Here is an 11,014-nt window from a genome sequence, read left to right on the forward strand (position 1 = left end):
CAGTGGTCTGGTTCTTGTCTTCTAAGGTAATGCCTTTAAAAGCCAATGCGTGGGACAATCTGTAAAGGAAATAATACAAGTATTAGTGAACTTGTAGTCCCTTTGCCTGTAAGTTTTTAACCACCTCCCTCCAAACCATCAGAAATAATTTCCATGTTACTTTAAACCAAGTCAAATTTCCTACCTAAAGGGTGGAGAGGCATGAATTTACACCGTTTCACTCTTGGAAGATGCAATTGTGCTCCAAACACTGAATAGCTGAAGCCATACTTTTTTTCCTGCTGATTAACTGCTGTCATTCTCCCTGAGTGCACAAGATTTCATGCGCTGATTTGGGCCTTTATTTCTGCTTGGAGGCGGTTATTTAATCAGGCACCATCTCACATACACAGCACCTAAATCAGTGCTGTCTCATGCACGTATTAAATAGCCTCTTCAATCTGCCTCATAGCTCACAATTTCATATAACCCATCAAGATCAAATAGATTTATTTGCCTTTAATTTCAGCCTGTTTGGTTGCTCAAAGACACACAACTGGTTTGCAGTAGGCTGTGGTGTGACCGATTTTAACTGAGAAACCAGTAGCATTTGTGTTGGAATTGCGAGGAGCTCTCTGTTAAAGTCACATTATTTTAACTACGGAAGTCCATAAAAGACAAGGCTGTTGCCCTTCTGTTCAAAGTTGAAGTTCTCTTCACCCTGTTGCATTTTCAGAAAGGTAATTCAGATTTAAAAGAACAAATGGGATCACTCACTCCTGGTTGTTCTGTTCCCTTAATTCCATCCCGGGATCTGTGAGTGTTCCAGATCATGCAGAAACTCATGGAAGCGTCGATCCCGTCAGCCGAGCTCCCTTCAACAAACCATTTTGATTATAGACAACATTGCTTTACATCTGAAGCTACACATCTGAAGATTTATTTACTGTGTTTTGCTCTTCTAAAAAATCATTTTCTTGAATGATTGCTGCTGCCAGCGTAAAGCTTTGATTTCTTAAATGGTTCCTGCTGCTGCCAGGGCTGGGGCCTGACCACACAGGAGCTCAGGTGGAATCGGTTGGGGCAGGAGGAGCCTCCACACCTTGGGTGCTGCAAACGTTTGTTGTGCAACAGCTTTTATCTGCAACAGCCTTGGTTTTGAAGGCCTTTTGTGCTTTTCATCTGCTATATATTCTCAAGGTATATGTAAATAACAGTAATTATTAGCAAAGACAAGGCGTGTTGCAGCTAAGGGTGTGTACCCAAATGAGTAGGTGTCATCTTCATGGGTAAAGTAACTCCTCCAAGCACATGGAAACCTCCTGAACATATGCCCAGTGGGCAGCACCTGAACCACTGACCACCCCCGTGGTGCCTGGCAGAGGTGCCCACGGGGACACGAGCATCGGGGACCAGGTGCAGGAGAAAGACCTCCTCGAAGAGGACCGGCCTCGCGAGAAACCCGGCTCCTTTGCCGTGCTCCTGCGACAGCCCTTTCTCAGCCCCGCTGCTCCTTAGGCTGCAGCTGGCAGCAGCTCCCAGGAGCTTGGCACCTGCCTGGCACCCCCAGCTGACCCCCTGCCAACCACCTCTGACAGAGAGCGGCCAACTGGAGCTCCGGAGGAGCCCACACACCCACCTGGAGGTCCTCAGCACGACCTGAAACCCTCCCACCAGGATGATGGAGCAGATAAAGCCCACCAGCTGGTTGTGCTTCTGCTGTTGGGTTCACTGGAGTTAGTGTCTGTTTTGGTGGGGTGCAAGCTTCTGGGGCTCCTTCCTCCTACAGTGGTGAGTGTCCTGTGGGTGGGGGGGGATGATGTGGGTGCAGGCTGGTGATCTGGGTGCTGTGGGGACCACTGAGGGTGCCTGTGCTGCTGGAGACAGGCTGGGGTCCCTCTGGGTGCGGGGGCTGAGAGCTGGTGAGTCTTTCACACCCACAGAGGACTGACAAGGAAATGCAGAGGCGAATCCAAGACATTGCATCAGAGCGAGGGAGTTGTTTTCTTTGGTTTGTTTTTCTCTTCAAGAAAATACAGGCTTTTTTGGTTTTTTGAGAGTCTGACTCATGCTTTGTGACCTCTGACATAACTGTGGCTTTGCTGTTTGGTTTGTTCTGCAGGTAAAATCAAGTAGGCAAAGGTTCTCTTTTGTACTGGGTAGTTCTCAAAAATATGCTTTTATCTCACCACAAAAACACACTTAGTAAAAGTTATTAAGAAGCCTGGGTTAAAAAAAATTGCTCTTAAAGTTTTTTGGATTTTTTTTTTTTTGCATCAATGTAACTTTCAGATTTTATCACCCCCCAAAAAAACTGCAGACCTACAAAATTGAAATATAATAACAAGTACACAGCATGGAGCAGGCCCCAAAGGGTAAATATTGGAAGGTATTTAGCTATCAAAGTATGAACTAGGCACCTTGTGAGATTGTTCAAAAGCAATTCAACAGGCACCATGCTTCACTCCTAGTGAAATCTGCAGGTCTTTGCCCCTTAAGGACTTCATGCACCTAAATACCCTTTTGACCCTTTTGAAGCACTAACCTATGTACGTGATTGAGGTTAGCCTCCTGTGAAAGACAAAAATCTCCTGTCTGTGCAGCAGCTAAACTTTAAAAAAAAAAAAAAAATGCTTCTAGAGAAACTAAACAAGGCTTTAAAAAAAAAAAATCACCTGTGCATCACATGGGATAGTCTTGCAAAGCTCATCTACTTCAAGCAAAACAAGGATGTCAACTGTAGAAGCTGTGTTTACATAAAGGATTATCCCTATGATAGAAAGAAATAAAACAGATTAATAGAGCTTTAGAGGGATACAAATCAAAAAAGATAAAATCAAAGTAAAACCAAACCCTGGTGCAGATGGGAGGCCAGGGCAGGTTGCTGTGTGTAAGGAACCAGGAGCTGGAAGCGACGTGTTGTGGTGGCACACAGCGGCTTAGAGCAGAAGCGGGGCGAAGCTGGGGGGGAGGTTGAGGTGGGGCAGGTCTGGAGCCCCGGGAGCGGGTTAACTCCAGACACGCACGCTTGTGCAGCAATGCAGGGGGTGCGGGTGAGCAGGATCCCCCTCCCTGCCCAGGTCAAAGCAGGAATGTGGCGACGGCTCTAGCTGTCCCGTGATGCATTCTCTCCAGTTCCCACCGGCTGGATGTGCTCTGCTTGCAGACCAGCTTCTGTGCCTACCCTGTCTCAGGGAATCTGTGGTGGTTCCTTCCTCCCAGGTTTTGTCCTCCACCCCCAGCTAGGCAGGCTTTGCTTTTTATGTGTAAAAAAAAAAAAAAAAAAAAAAGCACAGCTATCTTTGATTTTTTTTTTTTTTTTTTGCTCAATTTATCAAAAGCTACTTAAAGAAAATGCCTTCAGATTGGCCAGCAATCTAAAAACCCTGTGCTGCCACAGTGCCGTTAAAACTGCATGTCCTTACTCTGCTCCTTTGCTTACCTCTCCTTCCATCCTCCTAACTGCCGAGTGCTCCCAGCAGTCCTGACTGCTGGAATATTGAGGAAAAATGTTCCTCATCACCGATTCCAGACGAGACTCGGTGCCGGTTGTGTGCTTGCAGAGGTGCATGAGCTGGAGCCAGCGCTGCCACCAGGAGTCTCTCGACCTCCCCGCCGCCAGCCTGCCCAGAGATGGCTTACGGGAAAAATACGGTCTTACTCTTGGTTGCAAATTGCTAGTAGTTCTTACTTGGTTTTGTGTAACACTTACTAAGTGCCAGTCAGCAGCGACAGTATTTGTTGCAGCACGCTTTTTTTTTTTTTTATGATTATGCTCAGAGCTTCAAACTACACAATTATTCTGGCTGTGGATTTAACTCCCCCCCACCCTGTACGGCTGCTGGTTGTACCAACGCATCGCGTAACGCACGCAAACTGGCTTACTGCGTGCCTCTGTTTACGACTGGGGGGTGGTTACGGGTTTCTAGCTTCATATAAGTTATGGCACACAGAAATTAAAAGCATTAAAAAAAGTGTGGAATCCGTCTTCCTTTTCTTTTTCCAACTTTCTAACAGGAGCGAGCTACAGTGAGAAATGCTTCCCCAGTGACAAAGGGACCCCTCGGAAGAATCCTGTGTGTAGGGGCATTGAGAAAGGCTCTTTACAGATGAGGCACCTCATAAGGAGAAGCGGAGAGAAAGGCTTTGCTGGAGTGGACGCTTTAGGTGGTGTATGCCAAGGGGAGGGCTCGGGCTTCCAGCGCTGCACTCAGGAAAGGGTGCTGGAGGGTGGGATGAGTCTCTCCATGTCTTGTCCAGAAGATGGAACCAATCTGAAGCCATGTCCCTGCGGAAATTCAAGTATTAAGCCCTAGATTTTATGTTTAAGTTGCTCTTGGATAAATGTGACCGGAGAGAAGCGTGCAAAACCATTTCTGCACCACCAAAGGTTTGGGTGGGCTGATCCCAGGAAAAGCTCCGATAGGAATCTTGCAGCCCAGCACGTGTTTTCCTGTTTGGAAAGGGCGAAGTCGGAGCCTCGCTGCAGGAATGACCTGTTTTCCCAGGCAAGCTGATGTAATTTCCACTCTGCTCCTGTATAACTTGACATGACCCTGCTCAGTAATCCTGCCACAGCTGATGCAATTAGTCAATAAGGGTAATTTGTAGTTACACTAATTTAACCTTCAATGTGAATTAAGCTAAAGTAAATTAAGATCACCTTAATTCTGAATAAGATTGTCTTTGTATGGGCTTAATGCAGTTTAGTCCATGCGTGTTCATTTATCACTATATCCTTGTACACTTTAAAAAAAAATATATTAATCCAGAGGGCAGAGTTTGTCAGTAACGGTGTCTGGGATTTTTCAGCACGAGTGTTCAATAACTTTCATTTATTATCAATGTTTTGTACCACAAACTGTCTCCTCTGGGGAAGGGCAGGATTTTACAGCAAAGTAACAAGGCTGCACCAGCGTTTTGGCTCGAGATGAGCCGTGCGGGTGCAAGAGTTAGCACGAACACCCCAGGTTTGCCGTCTCTGAGCTGTATTGCGTTAAAACCTGCGGAGCTGGGTCCTCCCAGGGCTTTACTGGGAGACGGCCGCGGTGTGAGGGACCCGCAGCACCTCGCAAGGAGCCACAGACAAAGCGTCCTGCAGTCGCGTGGCTTCGGTAGGTCCCTTCGGTAACCCATCAGATTGGAAAGGACTGGAGAGAGGACTTTGCAGATTTTTTTTTTAATTTCTTTTTGCACTCGCATGTTGACTTGCAGTGAGCTAGAATGTGGTTTATTGTGACTGTCGTGGATCTCGCCTTGAGCAGAAACCATCTTCAGGCTGCGAGCCTTGCATTGTGGGGACCTTCTCCACCAAACTGGGTATAATGCTCCACATCTTTAATTCAGTACTTGCGTAACGTACACGGCACTACTTCTGCTAAATTGCTTCCTGGCAGGAAAGGGGCCAGGCGCGTGTGGTGTTCAATAAGCCCACCGCTACCGGGAACGGCTCTTCTCGCGGTTAGGAGACGGGAATTCTGGATTCGCGCCTTGGCTTTGCTGTCTGTTCTCGGTGACTCCTGCTGCCTACCGCGACGGAGGAAGGCAGGTGTGAGAGTGTAACAGATGCTGGAACAACTCCAGCCGAGGCTAGAAATCAGCTTTAAGCTCTCTAGGCACCGTGGATATAAACTGCAACTGCTGCACGGCAGAAGGGTGGTGTTTAATCACGTTAGACAGACGAAGGAGCTGTAACTGCGCTCCGTTCTCCCGGGCAGGGATGCCCCGAGTCCCAGCTCCATCCTACACTGATTGCGGCCGTAACTTCGTGCCTTGAAGGAGCCTGCAACCCTTGATCGAGGTTTTGAACGCTTAATCAAGTGCTTTGATTCCCGGTTCCGAGGTCTCCCCTGTGCACGCAGAGTATTATTGCCGGTGATTCTTGCAAATCTCTCCCCAGTGGGATTTGTACCGGTAACCAAGTGGAGATCGGTGACGAGACCGTAGGCTGGACAGCAGGGATCCTGCTCTGGTTTAGGACTGTGCCTCAGTGTTTTTGTTCTCAGTTCCCTTCTTTCACTTTGACGCTTTTTTTTCAGTCTTCAAGGGTTTTTTTTGAAGTGGTGTTGCAGTTATTAGTCTGATGCCTTATTTTGTTTTAAATTATCATGTACAGCTTCACCTGTGAATTATAAAAGTCTAGAATTTCTGTAAACAGATAGTTTCAATTTGCTTTTTTTTTTCCACTTGATTCTATTAAAAAGGAGAGAAAAAGCCGTTTTAATTCTGGCACCAATTCAGGGCGGGGGGGGGGGCAAACCAGAAAGCGTGACAGTAACAACAGAAACCGAGTTAAAAATTGCAGTATGATTTTTTTTTTTTTTTTTTTTGTTCGGTTGGTTTTAAGCCCAGGGATGAAGAATGTCAGATCTGTGATAGAAAGGACTGATGAGCTGTTCTTGGAGAAACCACTGATGGGATTATTCCCTGTTTCTGTATCCAGCCTTGTTTCGAAGAGCACAGGGACTGGTGTTAAATCTTACGCCTTTTGAATATGATAACGCAGGCACTCGGGAAGGACGGATGCTCGCTGGGTGGTCAGCACACGCTTTGGCCCTCAATCCTTTTAGGAGGCAAAATGCCCTCTCTTTATCTCCCTAAACAATTCATTGCTCCCTGGTGTTTGATATCCTGTGGGAACCTCCCGACAGTTTACCCACCTGTGTGGGAACAAGGTGCGGGGAAGGCTTCAGAACCCTCCGGACGTACCCAGCGGTCGTGCGCCCTCCCCAGCATGGTTCCTGTAACGTCCCAGGAGTTTTTCTTCATACTTTTCCTCTCCTCTCCTTTCCCCCCTTGTCATTCTGGGGTGACCACTCTCTCTTTCACGTTATTTCAGGGCAGAAGGGATCCGTTTGTCCATCGCAGGCTCCTCCGCGTACGAACGGAGCCGGTAGCGTGGGCAGACAGCACGGAGCAGATCTCGCAGGGTGCCACGAGCCCCGAGGGCACGGAGGAACCAGCAGCAGCACGGTCAGTGGCCGGTTACCCCAGCGGTGGCAAGCGGAGGGTCTGTGTTCCTGCCAACCTGACCTCTCCCCGCTTACGTCTCTGGGTACGTGTCCTCCATCGCAGCTCAATTCCTGGACTGCAGGTCGAGGAAGTTGCTTTAGTGCAGAGCAGATGCAAATCTAGTAAAACTGTGCTTTTTTTTTTTTCTTTTTTTGCTTTTCCCCTCCAAAAAAAGAAATGCCATCACCTGTGACATGATGCAGGCATGAAGGTGAATTCCCAGTGACACCAGCATGTGCCCTTCCCTCCTGCGGCTGACCAACAGGCAACGCGGGCAACTGCGCGTCCCTGATAGGAGCCTGCCTGCTGCGCAGGTTGCTTCCTCTCTTGGGAGGATAAGGATCTTTTAATAACCTCATGGTGAGATCACAATCATGAGATTTTTTTTTTCAGGGCATCCCCTACAACCACTCTAAGAAGTCCTCTCGGTGAAGAATCCCAGGTCAGTACCACTCTTAATGTCAGGAATTTACTGACAATTTCACTTCTGCTATTTCGTTTGCTTGAGAAAACATTGTGCATTGTGTCAATGCCCCCTCCAGAGAAAAACCTACTGACTTCAACACAAACTTCCCCGCGTCATCCCAAATGCCACCTCGGTAGCTCGAGAGCCGAGAGGGGTGTTTGGGCAGAGGGCAAAACGGGATGTGGGAGATCCCGGGTATCTCGGTTTGGCATTGCCGGGCACAGCATGACAGCAGGAGAGACGTCAGGGTCCCTCCTTGACGTAAGAGGGACGTTACTGGGAAGTGGGCAGTTGGGGAAGGTTCACCCTTAACTCACCAGCGCTTCTGTTTGGGTGACCCTGACTTCCTACAGCGACGGGGAGAAACCCTCGCTGGTGGCTTAGGTCAGCGAAAGAGCAGAAGAGGAGAGGTGAGGGCGGGGGGGGGACGTAGCTGGGGTTTCCTTCGTCGGGGCTTGTCCTGTGGCAGGGTGCAGGGGACAAGAAGGACGGGTCAGCAGATCGCAAGGGCCCTATGATACCTGGATTTGAACTCCGATGCGTTTACTTGCCTGCAAAACCGCCTTCAGTGCTCAGCCTGAAGCTGGGCTAACAGTACTGTCAGTTTGCCTTCCCGAAACTGCTCGCCCCGCGCCGCGCGGGGGGTTCTCGTGCAGCCACGGGCAGCGTTGGCTGCAGCTGCGTGGACTCTCCAGCTGCTGAGAAACTGATGTTTCAAAGTCTGTTTTCATCTCAATTTGCTTAAAGCAAAATTAGTGGGAAATAGAGGAAGGCTTTGCATTCAGGATGTAAAAACATCTTGTGCTGTGCTTTTCTCAGAATGAATTCCGACTTGCTAAAGTGCAGTCGAGCCTTATGGGTTCTGCTTTCTAAGATCGTACAGCCCGTGCGCGGCCAGACACCGGCTCCTGAGGCACTGGGATCCTTCCCGCAGAGGGACGTCCGAGCTGAAGGACAGCCTGCGGATTTTACACGCGAGGCATAGGTGTGAAACACAGAAACTGCACTGCCATGAGATATTGCATTGCTGAATGAGCTGCAATTTAATGTCAGATCAACTCAAGATTATGTTTCAATTCAGTTCAGCAAATTCAATGTTTCGGTTCAAGTGGAACCAATGTGAACTGAAATCTTTCTTTCTGAGAGAACTTCCTGTGGGAGCTGCACTTTCTTTTGAGAATTCCTAGATGCACAACTACCATCCAGCTCTAGCACTGCGACCTGGGCAGCAAACGTTAATCACTGATTTCCACTCTTGCAGTGGAGGTGAGCAGAGTAATCTAGGCTCTAACGTAAGACTGAAAATACCTGGTAACTTGATTATTATTTTTTTTTACAGATAATTTAAATTGAACTGCGTCCTACTGAGCAAACAGCACAGCGTGGCTTTCTTGGGCATAGATCAGGCCTAGAGCTGAGCAGTGCGGTATGTTTGCTCGTGCAGGGTCGCATTGCTGTAAAACATAGCTCATGGAGCACACGTGTGAAAGGGAATATGTCAGAGAGACAGAATCACAAAGGCATGGAATAGTCTGCAAATATACACAATCAAATTAAGCAAAGCTTTAATAAATGTTTGGAGAGCTCCCTAAGTACAAAATGTGATTGTACAAGAAGACTCAGTGTCATAACGATGTAGTAAATTGTTTATTTTAAAATATTCCCATTCTTTTTTAAGGAAAACATTTTGCTTGAATTGGCTCTGACAACAGAGAACTTGGCATGTACCAAAACTCTGAAGCTAAAGCTTGGCAGTATGTCAGAAAAACTGCAAACCTCCTGCCCGCCTCCTTTCTCTTGTCATCTTTGGGTTCAGCCACCCCGGACCTGGGGATGGATTCACGGGGACGCTGCGAGTAGCAGCATGGGGACCGAGGAGATCTAGGCGACGGTGCTGAGCTCTACATACCCTCACCCCCACCGACAGCACCGTGACTATGTTTAAAGGCTTTACACCCACCATTTCTAAGTATTCTGCCTGTACCTAAGAGAAGGCTTTCATCTCTAGTCCTGCTCGGCGGAAGTGGTTAAAAGATAATGCTCTCAAAGGCAGCGTTACCTGCTTGGATAATTGATGAACAAAGGAAAATAGAGCAATAAATAGAGCCGCAGAGATGTGAACTGCACATGCCTACCGAGATAAGTCAAAAGCAAGCGTGCTGAAAAGCCGGAGATGTGTGCTAACGAAAGGGCAGGTCACCTTCTGTGAAGCCAGATAAAAACACTGATAAGTGTTCAAGGCCCTGACTTTGGGTGAGGATGTGGGGATCCGGCATCCTGCACATTACGTACCCCGGGATGGGATCGGGACCCACTGAGAGGGTTTTGAAGTGGCAGCTGGGCTGGCACAATGTCTGAGGGGGTCTGACGCTGCGGCCGGGTATTTACATGGGATCTGAGACCATCTGCGGGCTCCTCGGCTTCAGGTATATTTACTTTGGGCTGGAGAGAGCTAGGGAGCAAAGCATCGGGCTCCACATCGGTGTTAAAGGCAGCAAGCGATCGGTAGTTTTAGCATCAGATTCTTAATTGTACTCAAATTCTACTGAAGTCTCGTTTCGGCTGTGGTTAACTGTTACATTCTCTTAAAATAATTTTAACAGAAACATCCCACTGTAGGGTGTTTTGTTTTTTTTTTTAATGACACAAAATCTTCAGGTTTTCCAGCGCTGAACTATGCTAGAGGGGAAACGAGTCGGCTCTCCCCAGCAGGGAGAAGTGTTTACTTTTCCCGAGAGCTACCGGACATTCGGTGGTCATGGTGTTTTAATGCGTAGGAAAGGCATCCTTCACCAAATGATTTCAGCTCGGGTGCTGGCTGAAGGCACTTGCAGCGAGCTGGATTCTGCCTCGGAGGGTTATATGAGGTGCTGGTGCTGACGTAACCGATGGACTCATTTAGTGCAGCTTATCTGCTCCTTGTCATACGTATCCCATATAATGGTCAGATAATTAAGACACTGATTACTCTGAAAAGGAGAGTGATTCATTAGAGCCAGACAGTGGCTGTCTGGCACAGTTGCCTTTTATAATAGCTATTTAATTACATGGTTATTTGTCTGATGCAGAGTAATGGATTATCTCTAAATTAGCCTAAATGCATCATAGGTAGGACAAGTTTTCCTTTATTTCAATTTGCTGAAGTAGAATAGTGCCTTCCTAGGTGTCTCCCAGGCACACAAGCATTGCCTGCGTTGCTGTATCTCTCTCCCATGAGCCAGGCCTTTCTGGCTGGAAGTCCCCTGCTCAGTGACCTGGCTGGTTCGGGTCCATCCTGAGCAGTTCCAGCTCCTCCGGAGCAGGTTACCTGCGTGTGTAACCCAGGGTAAGCCCCAAAGCGCCAGGTGCTTTTGAACCTGTCAGGGGTGGTGAGCTTTGTCTAGGATACATCCCGTGACGCTTTATTTTTCCATCTGTCCTGGCTGCAGTGACAGCTTTGACATCTTGCGAGAAGATGCAGACCGCAAGGTGCCAAAGCGAACGCCTTGAGTCACCTTGGAAGGAGGAGCTGATGATGCTTCTACCTGTTGGAGGAGTCTGTTCCAAGAGCAGGGGACC

The 11,014-nt window shown here is 48.0% G+C and overlaps 1 long non-coding RNA gene across 1 annotated transcript in view; it reads right to left on the bottom strand.

Moving 5' to 3' along the window:
• Positions 1-11,014, bottom strand: part of LOC142605125 (uncharacterized) — a 40,150-nt gene that overhangs the window by 5,839 nt on the left and 23,297 nt on the right. The window contains exon 4 of the long non-coding RNA XR_012838876.1: positions 2-59. This is a non-coding gene — a long non-coding RNA (uncharacterized LOC142605125). The remainder of the gene's footprint in view (position 1; positions 60-11,014) is intronic.

The sequence above is a fragment of the Balearica regulorum genome, chromosome 24 (assembly GCF_011004875.1).
Source record: "Balearica regulorum gibbericeps isolate bBalReg1 chromosome 24, bBalReg1.pri, whole genome shotgun sequence".
Taxonomy (NCBI): Eukaryota; Metazoa; Chordata; class Aves; order Gruiformes; family Gruidae; genus Balearica; species Balearica regulorum.